Source organism: Watersipora subatra, chromosome 6, assembly GCF_963576615.1.
Source record: "Watersipora subatra chromosome 6, tzWatSuba1.1, whole genome shotgun sequence".
In the NCBI taxonomy this organism is placed as follows: domain Eukaryota; kingdom Metazoa; phylum Bryozoa; class Gymnolaemata; order Cheilostomatida; family Watersiporidae; genus Watersipora; species Watersipora subatra.
Window position 1 is genome coordinate 56,890,373 of NC_088713.1, and position 14,361 is coordinate 56,904,733.

Sequence of the window (14,361 nt, forward strand, 5' to 3'; positions counted from 1 at the left end):
CTCAACTCATTATGTATCCAACAGCTGGAAAGCAAACAAATTGTGTAGCTGCGTATAGGCATCAAATTAATTTAATTGCGCAAATGACGACATTTCTTTCTGTAGGACATAATAGTCGCGCACTCTGAGCTTGTAGTCCATGAGCGATCGCTTGCATAACAGGTACTCTGTCTCACGTGTCTTAGATGCCATATTGGTTCGAACCAGGCCTAAGTAAGGCTGTAAAACTAACTCATTCCATCTCGTTTCAGTCAGACTTTTAGCTTTTAGTTTCTGATTTAGACGAACAAGGATAGGCTAAAACTCTATTTAAGAAATAGGACAGATAGTGAAGGTAGCAGGTATGTGTGCTTATGCTTTAGCTCTGGTTTACCATGTACTTTGGAGACTACATTGAACTAAAGAATTTATGGTTGTCACTCATCCAAAGTAACAAAAAATTAGGACTTTTATTAGAAGCCTGAATGATTGTAGCCTAGCATTTATTTTATATTCATGTTTTTGACGCAGTCACTCTGACTTTATATATGTGTTAGTCGTATAACAACTGAAAAGCAGAAAATCAAAGAAGATAAAGGCTGTTATGAATGCTTAGATATAAAGTTATAGGGAGCAAAAAATATGCAGGTACAAAACCCACCTGACCGCGCAGGCCAAGACAACATATGTAGTTTTAAAAGCTGCAGATAACTGTAGAAATGTCAAGTGATTTGCAGGAATTGAGAGTCGCTATCCTTGGTAATGTTTCCGTAGATATGGATTACAGAAAAATGTTGTCTTGCTAACTGGTTGCTAGATGCATGCTTTACATTAAAGCTTCAAGGTCGCGCATGATAAGTTTTTCAACTTTTTAAAGATGTCAAGGGATTCAAAAATGTACAGCAACTGTTTCAATAATATGGTTTACAGAAGGATATTTAAGAATTGAATAGTGAAATGGTATATAATTTATATTGTAATATTCATACAAAAATTATTTCCGTACCATATGCTTATCAAAGCTTCCATTGCAAGGCAAAAGTTAGCAGTAGTTCATTTTTCAGTATAGAAATATAGGACGAAAAATGGATGTAAAATGAGCAACATTGTATAATGCTAGAACTACATGTAGCATCAGCTTTGCTAGCAAGGCTTCGTGAAGGATATTAGATACGCATGACATGAGAAAAATCTTTTACCATGGATGTTTATACTATCAAATGATATTATTAATATTCCCAGTCGCAGATATTACTTTAGGGAAAATGACTATTTTGCCATTAGCTTAGCTTTTGAATATTTTTTTGATTGGCTAATCAACCATGATACAGATACATGCAAAATAATTAAGCTCTTTGTATACACATTAATATACTAGTTGGCAACAAATTTGTGTGTAGCATTAGCAAAATCAATGGCTAAAATTTGCTTTATAGTTTTCCAGTGTGCTGCGGGACACTTTTTGTCTCTTGTGAGCTTTAGCTTTCAGAGCCAGACATTACCCAGTTCACGAACTGAAGGTCATAATCTAGTAGCTAGCATTATTTAAACATCCATTTGTATATAGCTGAGGGTATGGCATTATGTAATAGCATGGCTGGTGGTTGTTTAGTTTAGGCTAATCCCATCGGCCACTGTCAACACCTCGCTGGCACTTGTTACATGCATTACTCGTGCGTCTTTGTCTATTGGTGCGTTTACACTGGCCGATTTTGTCACCCATTTTGTCGAGCACAGACCAATTTGATGAGTCGGTGTCGGCATCGGTCGGTGTGAGCAAAGAGATCGGTGTTGGTACTGATTTGAAAGTCGGTGTCGGTGAATCTTAGCAGCTCATCAGCCAATCAGAAGCTAAGAGCCTCTGATTAAATGAGCCTAAGCTTTAATGACAGTTCTAAGTTTATGAAACGAAAGGGCTAGGTTTAATGAGAGGCTAGGACACTGTTATTAAACTTTCCCTAGTGCTCTTTCTGATAGTGAGCTTTTATTTAAAGTAATTAAAAGTGAATAGCCAGTTGTATGACTACTACTAGTACTACTACTAGTTCTACTACATGTACTACTTTAAAGGAATTTGCCGGCCCTTACTTGGCACGATCTAAATTATTTCATACAGAAATAAATTGAGTGATTTTATTCAATGTTTTATTAGCGAAGGAAATTTACTAGCCGAGGAGCGTACGGCCATTTGCTCTGTCTACTAAGTGTGCGTTGCTCCCTTATATACAATAAAATTGCCCGTTACGGCTAACGGGACTGAGTAGGAACACCAGGTAATAATGTTTAAATGGCCAATAATTAGGCCCGCTAGTGCGCTGATATGGCAACATAAACGACGACAATTGATAGCCTAACAAGTAACAAGGCTATCATAAAAAGGAAGACACATATAATAAAATATTTATAGACTTAAAATATATACAAACATATAATTACATATAATACAGACTGTCAGAGCTCCCGCAGCCGATCCTACCATCAACAAAATCTAATCGTCATCGGAAGATTCCATTCGGCAATCAGTAGTTGCTTCTAGCGGTAGTAGTAGGAGCAGTAGTAATATTGTAGTACTAGTATATAATTTTCCACATCAAGCGCGTTGATTTTTATGTGTACTCGTCTTTGCGTGGTCGGGTGAAGGTCAGAAGATACATGATACATGATACAGATACAGATACATGCAAAATAATTAAGCTCTCTGTATACACATTAATATGCTAGTTAGCAACAAATTTGTGTGTAGCATTAGCAAAATCAGTGACTAAATTTGCTTGATAGTTCTCCAATGTGCTGTGGGACACCTTTTGTATCTTGCGAGCTTTAGCTTTCAGAGCCAAACATTACCCAGTTCAAGAACTGAAGGTCATAATCTAGTAGTAGTTAGCATTATTTAAACATCCATTTGTGTTTAGCTGAGTGTATGGCATTATGTAATAGCGCGGCTGGTGATTGTTTGGTTCAGAGAATTGGCTAATCCCATCAGCCACTGTCAACACCTCGCTGGCACTTGTTACATGCGTTACTCATACGTCTTTGTCTAACTTGTGATTTACTGTCGAACTTGCCTTGGTCAACAAGAATGCATGCTAATCATCAATTGTCTTTTTTTCCTGTAGATTCTGCAATTGTGTTTCGTAATGGTGCTATGATGCCCGACTTGCTTTTGTTGCAGGTATGTACTGACAAGATAAAACAATCTGCCTCTTTTTTTAATTTTGTTTTTCAGGGTTCAATTATATAGTCTATAATTTTGACAACAACTGCGACTTAGTCATTAGCTGAACGCCTTTTTTTCTTGTTATTTTTTTACTGTTATTCATGCCAACAAGAAATTTAAAAATCATGTTGTTTTAAATAATTATAATAAGAGCCTATGGAATACTATTTAAAATAGCCTTTCTCTGTAGGCCCACATAACAAAGATCATAATTAGCAATTGATTAAGCTCTGGTCATGACATTAAAATTAACATTTTTGTGGTTTAGTGTCATGCTTAGCCTCTGAACATTGATTTCAATGTTTTCCAACTTGTTTCTAACTTGAAAGTTTTGAACTCTTGAGATTACACCATACTGACCCTCTTATAAAGCTAAACCCTGTATATAACAATTATGATTTCATCTAGTTTTCAATAGCCTAGCCGACTAACCTTACCCGCACTGTGTATTACTGTTCTCATGGTATTGTGGTTGACTTTTGTTAGTACAAAGTAGTATTATACTCACTGGAAATTCGAGAATTATCTTCTCTCAAATCTTGATATTTAAAAGTTTGAGTATTTTTATCTTGTTGGCTAGAATTTAGACTGATGCGTGTGAGATTTGGCGCATGAATTATTTGAACAGAATGGATTAATGCTGGGTTTACTGGGACTGAAAGATGTGTGATATTCAACAACCAGGCTTGCTATGAACTACAGCAACTATGGAAATAATTATAATTGCATTTCAATATCATGATGACTAAGCTGGTGTCTTGTAATAAATTAGGTTGTACACATAAAACACCATAGATATAGCATGTTTCAGTCAGTTCTACTAGTTCAATTAAATATGACATGGAGCCAAGTAGTGTTTTTATAATTTTAGTCTCCATTCTTCTGATTTGAGATTCTGACGCTTGTCGCCAATGTTTTTGTAGTTCTACCTGCGAAATGATAAAAAGTTATTTTTACCTGTAAAATTACAATTTAAGTATATATATTGAATAATACTTAAATTGTTCTATATACTCGAAGAAGAGATAGAGATAAGGTTTGAGTGATCAAAAAAGATACGTGTATGCAGGGACAAGAACACTCCAGATAACCTAATCGCAAACCAAGAAAACCTCTGTAGTCATAAAAGTCGAAGAAACTGTAGAAATGTCAAGCGATTAGCAGTAGTCGAGAGTTGCTATAATTCATAATGCTTTGGTAGATATGAATTACTAAATAATTTTTCAGCAAGCTTACCTTTTGAACCATGATACAGATACATGCAAAATAATTAAGCTCTCTGTATACACATTAATATGCTAGTTAGCAACAAATTTGTGTGTAGCATTAGCAAAATCAGTGACTAAATTTGCTTGATAGTTCTCCAATGTGCTGTGGGACACCTTTTGTATCTTGCGAGCTTTAGCTTTCAGAGCCAAACATTACCCAGTTCAAGAACTGAAGGTCATAATCTAGTAGTAGTTAGCATTATTTAAACATCCATTTGTGTATAGCTGAGTGTATGGCATTATGTAATAGCGTGGCTGGTGATTGTTTGGTTCAGAGAATTGGCTAATCCCATCAGCCACTGTCAACACCTCGCTGGCACTTGTTACATGCGTTACTCATACGTCTTTGTCTAACTTGTGATTTACTGTCGAACTTGCCTTGGTCAACAAGAATGCATGCTAATCATCAATTGTCTTTTTTTCCTGTAGATTCTGCAATTGTGTTTCGTAATGGTGCTATGATGCCCGACTTGCTTTTGTTGCAGGTATGTACTGACAAGATAAAACAATCTGCCTCTTTTTTTAATTTTGTTTTTCAGGGTTCAATTATATAGTCTATAATTTTGACAACAACTGCGACTTAGTCATTAGCTGAACGCCTTTTTTTCTTGTTATTTTTTTACTGTTATTCATGCCAACAAGAAATTTAAAAATCATGTTGTTTTAAATAATTATAATAAGAGCCTATGGAATACTATTTAAAATAGCCTTTCTCTGTAGGCCCACATAACAAAGATCATAATTAGCAATTGATTAAGCTCTGGTCATGACATTAAAATTAACATTTTTGTGGTTTAGTGTCATGCTTAGCCTTTGAACATTGATTTCAATGTTTTCCAACTTGTTTCTAACTTGAAAGTTTTGAATTCTTGAGATTACACCATACTGACCCTCTTATAAAGCTAAACCCTGTATATAACAATTATGATTTCATCTAGTTTTCAATAGCCTAGCTGACTAACCTTACCCACACTGTGTAGTACTGTTCTCATGGTATTGTGGTTGACTTTTGTTAGTACAAAGTAGTATGATACTCACTGGAAATTCGAGAATTATCTTCTCTCAAATCTTGATATTTAAAAGTTTGAGTATTTTTATCTTGTTGGCTAGAATTTTGACTGCTGAGTTTGAGATTTGGCACAAGAACTCTTTGAGCAGAATGTATAAGTGCTGGGTTTACTCCACTTGAAAGATGTGCAATATTCAGCAACTATGCTTGCTATGGACTAATGCAACTCGGGAAATAATTATAGTTGCACTTAAATATCACGCTGACTATGCTGGTGTCATGTATTAAGTTATGTTTTACAAAAAAAAAACAACGGAGATGTAGCATGTTTCAGTCAGTTCAACTTGTTCAATTAAAATGACATAGAATGGTGTAGTGTTTTTATAATTTTAGTCTTCAATCTTCTGATTTGAGATTATCACGCTTGTTGTCAATGTTTTTGTAGTTGTACCTGCAAAACAAAAGAAAATTATTTTTCATTTGTTTTTACAATTTAGGTATAAGGAACAATACTAATCAAAAGAGTAAATAATGCAGTATCTCATCAATGTTAGCCCTCTGAACCCTCACAGCTGGTATTACGGAATCGCATAGGCTGTGGCAGAAACCTTAACGGCGGAATACAGGCTTCCACATGGTTCTGTTTACAAAATATGTTTTTAAGCAACAGCAAAAACTAATAAAATTAATTCTTTCGCAGGATGTTAGATTCTAAATTTCACTTCCATTTGTAACATTTTTCACTTATCTTTATCTACTTCCTTCATTATAATAACACATTTTATTAGAATGATATCGCGAAACAATCAATACGACTCATTCGTTGGTAGGTCATAAATGACTGTGATACAAATGTAGAATTTTATGATAATAAATATAAATTTCCAGTATATTTTGAGTCATGAAAGGATGATGAGTGTGCTATGGATGAATATTATCTGTAAATGTTTAATCAGTGTTTAAAATCGTGCGAACTTTTATAGTTTTAGCCCGAATAATGGTGACATACTGTTTTTTTCTGTTTGATGACATCTGCTGTAGGTTGTCCAACTTTTTGTGCTGCTGTTTCACCAAATATGATTGCATTGTTAGCACGTTTAGATATATTTGGTAAAAAATTAATAACTTCGGATTGCTGGACATATTGTCTAGGTTTACTGACACGCATTGATTAGATAGAGCAAGGATCAACGGGTTAAAACTCGGTTTTGTATCATGGATTTTTACAAGTTTGTATTTATATTTAACAACTATGATATTATCTTACATGTATTTACATAGCATTGTCTAATTTATTTGAAAATTATAGAGCTTTAACTAGCAAATGTGGTTGCTGCCTAATGACACAGGCTTGGGTAATATTTCATACCAAGGGTTAGTACAAAGCCATTTGCATAGCTATTCATCCATATCTCGTGAATTGCTTTTCATTTGACCAGCACTTTATGTATTTCTATATCAAATTCATTGACATATAAACCGGTGGTGACTCACGGTTCCTTCATCTATATAGGCCTGGGCGGTCATCAAGGTCCTCTTCCTTGCATTGTCTTCCGGAAGATTTTGGCGATGAGTAGATCATAAATGTCAGTTGAACGCTTCTTCCCTGTCATTAGACACATACCCAACCTAATTTTAAACAGCTGGTAAGTCATCATTGACTACTTGACTTGATGGGCTTTGTACCTAATGACCTCCCATATACTTTCAACACATTAGTCATAACTTATAATAAACTTTCATGGGTAGCAAAATAGTAAATGATGCAGAATTTGAAGCGAACACGAGTCAATACACAAACCGGAGTCAATACACAAACCGGCTATAGGAAATCAATTGATTCTTCAGAACATTGTGTCAGTCTACCCCAAACCTTCAAAATAAATATATTGATATATGTATATATATATATATAACAAAAGCCAATGAATAGATTTAAGAATTCAAGCAATTTATTTTTACACAAATTCTGTACCATTCACTATCTCGCTACCCACTTTCGCCTTGAAATTCTAGAAAATTAGAGATGCGAGTTTGCAAGGTAGTTTTTGATGTATCACTAAATGCCCAAGGATGCGAGAGGCCAGTTACGGAAACTACATCACTTGGTTTTCCGTCAGGTCTGCTTTAATTTTGTTTTAAAAAGGTTGGCTGAAAATGAGAGTATAAGCAAATCGAAAAGTTTGAATCCAAGAAGAGACGATTTAAAAATGAAAATGAAGAAAAAATAGAATTAGCTCTAATATAAGATCAGAGCGTTTTTTTCAAGTATGTTTTATTAAGCTAAATTCAGTTATATTAAATTTATACTTTAAGTTTGTTTATGCGATTTCACAAAAGTGTAGAGTACCAAGCGTGTTGCATCAAGTCTCTCTCACACCGTCATTAGTGCTATGACTCTCAGAAAGGTCAGAAATTCATACGGTATGCTACTGTATGGACTGCTGCATACTGCCACTACTCAAAATTATGTTATACATAATACTGCTACATTTTAATGCAGACCATAACCTTTACATAGGTATTTGTAACCTTGGAGGCATGGGTATAGAGCATGAATAGATAAAATCATGTATTTTTTCATTGTTATATCTCTTATTGGTAGTTTTTTAGAGGATGGCAACACAATAATTTATCTTTAGTTAATTTATATGAAAAACATTTTTTGAGATAGGACTTTAAGAAAATTAACTTGCGAGCTTTTGTCCAAGAATGCATTTTGCTCTCATATCAGACATGACTGTACAGTAGGCGCTCCTAAAAGGGGATGATCGGTTCCAGGAACGTTTACATGATAAGGATTTTTCATTATAAGAATGTTAACATACATTTGTACATGTAAATTATCTAAACCATTTCAGGGCCTTTCCAAACTCGCTCATGTGAGAATCTGACTTAAATTCTTTTGAATGTATTGGCGGTGCCTTAACTGCATTATTATTGGTTTTCATCGACAACTTTTCATGATCAACCTCATTGGTTTAATAGACCATGATTGTGGTAGTTTGACAATAATTTGATGAAGAGCGCATAGTTTTGACGCGACAGCGACTTACAACAATTGACTAAGAAAAAAAAGTTTCACTATAAAAAAGCGGTAGTACCTTTTCGTCATCTATTCGTCCTTAAGAGCTCAAGATTGCAACTCCAACTCGTGACATTCAGATGCACTGACCAATAGCCTTAAAAGTATTTATCAACAATTGCACTGCTATATGTACCTATTTTCTGTTCTGTCGTCACTTCAGACAAATTATCACAAGAGTCAGAATGTCAGGGAAATTGTATGTATTATATGTATAATGCTTTATGTACAGTGTTGGAAAAAAATCTTTGTCCGCCTGTTTAAGTAAGTGTAGCACTGCAATAAATTCATCATAACTTGGAAATATTTTGCACCGCATACATAAAGCCCTGTATCAAAACAATCCTAATGAGCTGAAGAATAGAAATAACTAGATTTTAAAATTGCCAAATATCTTCTATTGTATCAGCCGCTGCCTACTCATTTACACTACATACCAGAAAATATGTCATCGCAAATTTTGTTATTATCTCTTCTTTAATTATTTTCTAAATTGAAAATAACAGTCTTGTACTGTTATGGGCCCAGAAAAAAGCCTTTGGGGTTGTTTTGCATTTTAATATTTTATCTGGTAGCCTTTGCAGACTATAACCATTCTGCAGCCTTAGGCATGCTGTGAACAAGCCTCACGAGCGCTTGAGTGTTCATAATCTGAAACCAGCAATCATGTTGGACAGCTGTTTTTTTCAAACGCCTTGATCGTGGTAGATCTTTGGTGGTTTGATGCTGCGTTCATTTCTTTACCACTTAATTTTCTTTAGATTGAAATACTCTAAGCTTCTTCGCTATTTTTCTACTGCTCAGATTGGCCATCGTATGCAGGTGAATGATGAGGCCGTTGACACATTTCTTATCCATGGTTGATGTTGACGCTGCTATGAATTCTGGGATCTCTAGCTGTTCCTTTTTTAACAAGCAAAACTGTAAACCTTTGCTGCACATGCTGTCCAAAAGGACCCGTATTGTTGTGATAATATTCCACTTGAAAATTAATAATGTCATATTGCGTTTGAAAATGAGTTAATAAGCACTGATTCACAATGGTTGGCCTAAAATTGATTATTGATCCCTGATTAACCCTAATTTTATTACTGACGGTGTCAACAAGATCTAATGTTAACTTACTTTTAAATGATGCATGGTTTGTCAGGGTTCAATCCCTCTACATGACTACAACAACAAATTACCTAAAATGGGCAGCGAGGTTTGAGGTGGACAAAGACTTTCTGACACCACTGTATGTCGCTTTCTTTTCTCGCAGGTGTGGCAAGACAGACTAACACTCAAATCGAACTTTAGAACTCGCCCGATGATACACTTTAAGTTATATGGCGTTTTTTACGCGGTACGAAGCAAAAACTTTACAAAATTGCCTGACTTTTTCTAGAATTTATGCTATAGGAGGTATATGTTATAGGAGCATCTAATTTACTCTAAAAGACCATGTGAGTTTGTGAGGTACAAATATCATGTTTAAAGTGTGCAATAGCTCCCATGTAGGATACTTTTGCTCCCTCATCACTAATTGAACTCTGTTCCAAATTTTGGTCAGGTTACCACGTTTTGTCACAATGTCTCAGCATTTATGCTATATTTTTTTGTAGACGAATAAAGTTTATTGTGTATTATCTATTTTTTTTCACTTTTAGCCTTGCTTGTCCTCTAGCGCAAAGCCGACCTATTGCTCCTAGCTGTGACTCTGGCACTTATGGGATAAAAGTGCAAGCTGAGTTATCAGTTAAGATTTTGACAGAACTGTTCATGAAATGAGTGTGAGAGTGCTTTAATTTCAATGCTGTAGTTTATCCCATTTTCTTTCCACTCAACGTGGAATGTTTGATTAGTACGATATTTTAGGCAGTTTGAGGCAGCTTGTTTTTGGGACAATGTTTAATTATGACTGCTGATGTACTGGCGGTTAAGACATTTGAAAAGCTGATAATGGTGTTTTTTATAAAACCCCGACAATAAATGCAGAGGAATTTTTTGCTTTGTAGCATATTTGACTCAATAGAACAAGTGTTATCGCTGAAGCATTATCTTAAGGTGAAAACAAATTAGGCGATAATTAGAGCGATATTGCTGCATGGCGCTAATCTGCGTTAGAATTCACTCAGCGTGTTCATGCAGAGCGATAAAGCTAGAATTTCTCTACACAACTTTATTGCTAACGAGATGCATTTCGATTGGTTAGTTTTTACCAGAATGTAATTTTACGGCGGGTAATTATTTCTTACCGATGTTCAACAACGTACAGCAGCGTCAATTTTCTATTTTGTTACGATTGAAACATCTTCAGAACGAACACTCAATTGTTCATGAATTTAATAATAGCACTCCCAGTTCTGTCCATCATAACAAACAAAATTAAAAAAAAAATCTGAGTTGAAAACCAACATCTGGAGTCAATCGTTGCGCCGGTTGACCATCTTGAGAAGGGTAAATATTTAATATATTAAATATGAAAAACCACTACAAAATATAATATGTATAAAAAATTTGTAAAAACAATACAGTTAAAAATACAAGAATCGTTTTTCTTTTGTCTTTTTATAGTGTAGGCAGTGTACACTCTTTGAAAGGAAGATAGGTTTAATAACAAATGTGGAGGTTGTTCATGTTGTAGCCTAGACGACGACATATTGACTGGCCTAAATTTATTAACAACTCCGAAAAAACTGATGATACGGATTTTTATTGGCAGTTTGTGAGCGTGCCCATTATATCATTTACTAGTAAATCGCTCAAGTGTGTTTATGCACGCACCAGCGATATCTTCGCCCTCCTCATGACGCTTGCAATAAAATCGCCCTGTTTGGACCTTAAAAGCTCCTTGCTATATTTTCAAAAAAAAGTGAATATACCTAAACCTATACCTATACTGAGAAGGTAACATACCTCCTCAAATAGAGGTGGCGTTCATTAAAAAGATGGCGCTCGATTTTCAAAGCACTCTCCTGATGTGGTCCCAAATAGCGGTGCCAATCAAATCAAGGTGCATTCAAATATAGGTTTAACAGAAGCTCACTTTTAACATTTCTTCCAATACCAAATTGAAGGTGGTCAGAGACTCTGTGCATAAAGTCCTCATCAACTTATTTTTTTATACAATGTTAAAAACTTTGAGCTTTTGTAGAAGTTGTTTAATCTGGAGAATGAAGATGAGCTCACCAAGCAGAACTATTGTTCTTTAATCATATTCTCACAGAACTAATCATATTGGCCTACAAGCTTTTTGAAAAACTGAAGGGTAAGTTGATGAGTCCTCTACTTTTTGTAGTCCTAATCTTCTGATAATTAAATTGGGCTTTGATGACTAAAGTGAGCTCTGGAGACTGCAGTCATTACATTGGGTAGTTGGCTACACTAAAATACTATAGCACTGACAATCCGCAAAAATAGTAAAACAATAGTTATGAAGCAAAATAACCATGTATGGAGTGGCATGTACAATTGATATTTAAATTGTACAAATACAATATCAAAGTATTAAAATATTAACCATTTTTTAAAGATTGAATGTATTTCTTAATGAGTGTAGCCTGGGTTTTCCAAATGAAAAAAGTCTAAAACACAATCAGATTTTGGTCTAGTCCATTAATTGAGTGCGTACAACAGGCTGCGCAGTGCAGCTCAGCACAATGTATGCTTATAACCAAGAGCAATGCGCTAAAAAAATCTTTGTACAAAACATTTCTTATTAGTGAGTAGGCAATTAGTTAGCCGGTCATATGTGTACCTAATAGAAAAAAACCAATTGCCATCCTGCATCTAACTAATAGAAAACATGTTAACAGCCAACAGGGACCTAAGTTTTTGAGAATCATTATTTTTGTTTTTACAGTTTATTATTGCAATAAACAGCTGTGTTAGACCTTTACAGCTACCAAGGTTTTAGAAATGGGCAATAAATAAACCTTTGGAAAATGGACTACTGATTGCTACCTATTGTATCAGCAAAAGAGGATGAGAACCTGACCAAGCTCATACTGCAACACACTTTTTAGATTTTTTGTCGGTAACATTAGGCGTAAAACCTTCTGCTGATTAATGTGTATGTAAAAAACTCTGATAGGCGGTGTGGTTCATAAATAGGGTCATCTTAATCTGAGGGCACACTTCATTGGTGAAAATTAGGTCTTTAATAAGAGCCATCACATGTAGGACAAATTAATGTACCAAAGTCTGTTCTCTTCTAATAAAAAGTGTATTACGTTATTCAATAGAAAAATGATATGGTAATGATGCTACCACTACCAGGCACAATAGCCTTTTAGCTTTTACTTTGAATCAATTTTTATTTACCCTTTATAGCCACAATGTTTGCGCTTTAATTCTGGAGTTGTCTGTTCGTGTAATAATGTTCTATCTACCAATCTTTCATACAAATAAAAGTGTCCTCAAGAACCCTGGCCATCATTTTTTAGCTGTTTTTTTATGAAATCTAGAGGCATTTGAAACGTTCTTTCTCCCAACAGCGTCAATAATTGTTTAACCTTGTCTTAGCATTTTATAACATATTGAAGGGTAAAGTAACAATTTGTTCAAAACTTCATGAACTTGTGGTATGGCTCTTACTCTGTTTTTTGCACTAAGCCTGCTTATAAAAATGCTGATGAAATGCAGTTGCATTTGAATTCTGCATAAATTGTCTAAATTGTTTTTTATCACGGCTTCATTAAGAAATTAAATACTTGGTAAATTTTGATCTTGCAGCCATTTTTTCCCAATTGTGCAAGCAGTATGATGCTCAATTACAACAAGGCATGAAGTAAATGTAATACGAAGCAGTTATTGCACTGATTTCTTATGTCTTAATTTTATTTTGAAGCTGTTTCAGTGTGAACTCTTAAACTACCAATAGTACAGCTCGTTTGGCAATGTGTTTCTGTATGGCCAAGTGCTGCATGATGCGGCTTTAGCAAGCTTTTGTACAAATTGTTTCCGATTATTGAGTAATTAGTAAATTACCTTATTACATCTATACCTGATTAAAAAAAGCTATTATTTGCATATTTTGAGCAAATAAGAATGCGTTTACAACCTGAGCATAGTATTGCTTTGCAAAAACTTGTTTTATGAAATCTTCTTACTGATGACCAGTAATTTCAGAAGCAATACAGCCATAAATGGTTACTAACTTCAGATCTATAGACTGAGTAACTTTATTGAGCAATAGTACTAATGAGAGTAATTATGTTCATCAGATTAATTAACATGTAAACTAATAATATTCATAAATCATCCGACTAGAGTTTTGTGCTTATCTCACAGTAATTTCAAAATGGACGAAAAGTGGTCCCTCTCACTCGACAACTCGTTTGTAATATTTTTGGGGGCATGAACTAACATAAAAACTTATGCTGACAAACTTGCTATAAAAATATTGTTAATAAACAATTGGGGTGTAAAGTTATAACCATTTATACACTCTTTTTAGAAATTAGGTTTCACGAAACACTTATGTCGCGGTAGAGAGATCCATTTGGTAGTAAAGGAGTTGAAGTTATAAGCAGGTAGATCATATGGGTCGCGGTCACAGAAACCATGGTTAAGTCGCAAATCACGAAGTTGAGTTATTCGACTTTGAAGTTGCACCAACTGAACTTATAATATTGGTAACAAATTTTGTAACCTGTAGTTCTGGACCAATCAATGAGTGATCTCTCTGAATCTGAAGTCAGTTTAGCCAATACAAGTATTTTACCCTCGAAAAAAAACTTAAAACCATTGCTATGCTAAACAAGAAGTACTGAAAAATGGTGTCCGATTAAAATAATTGTTTCTTTTTTGCCAATTTTAA

The 14,361-nt window shown here is 34.7% G+C and overlaps 1 long non-coding RNA gene across 1 annotated transcript; it reads left to right on the top strand.

Annotated features, from left to right (window-relative positions):
• The first annotated feature begins 202 nt into the window (after positions 1-202).
• Positions 203-11,806, top strand: LOC137398732 (uncharacterized). Its single transcript, XR_010979009.1, has 5 exons — positions 203-341; positions 3,096-3,151; positions 4,894-4,949; positions 6,987-7,119; positions 11,695-11,806. It is a non-coding gene; the product is annotated as an uncharacterized lncRNA (long non-coding RNA).
• Positions 11,807-14,361: the final 2,555 nt, after the last annotated feature.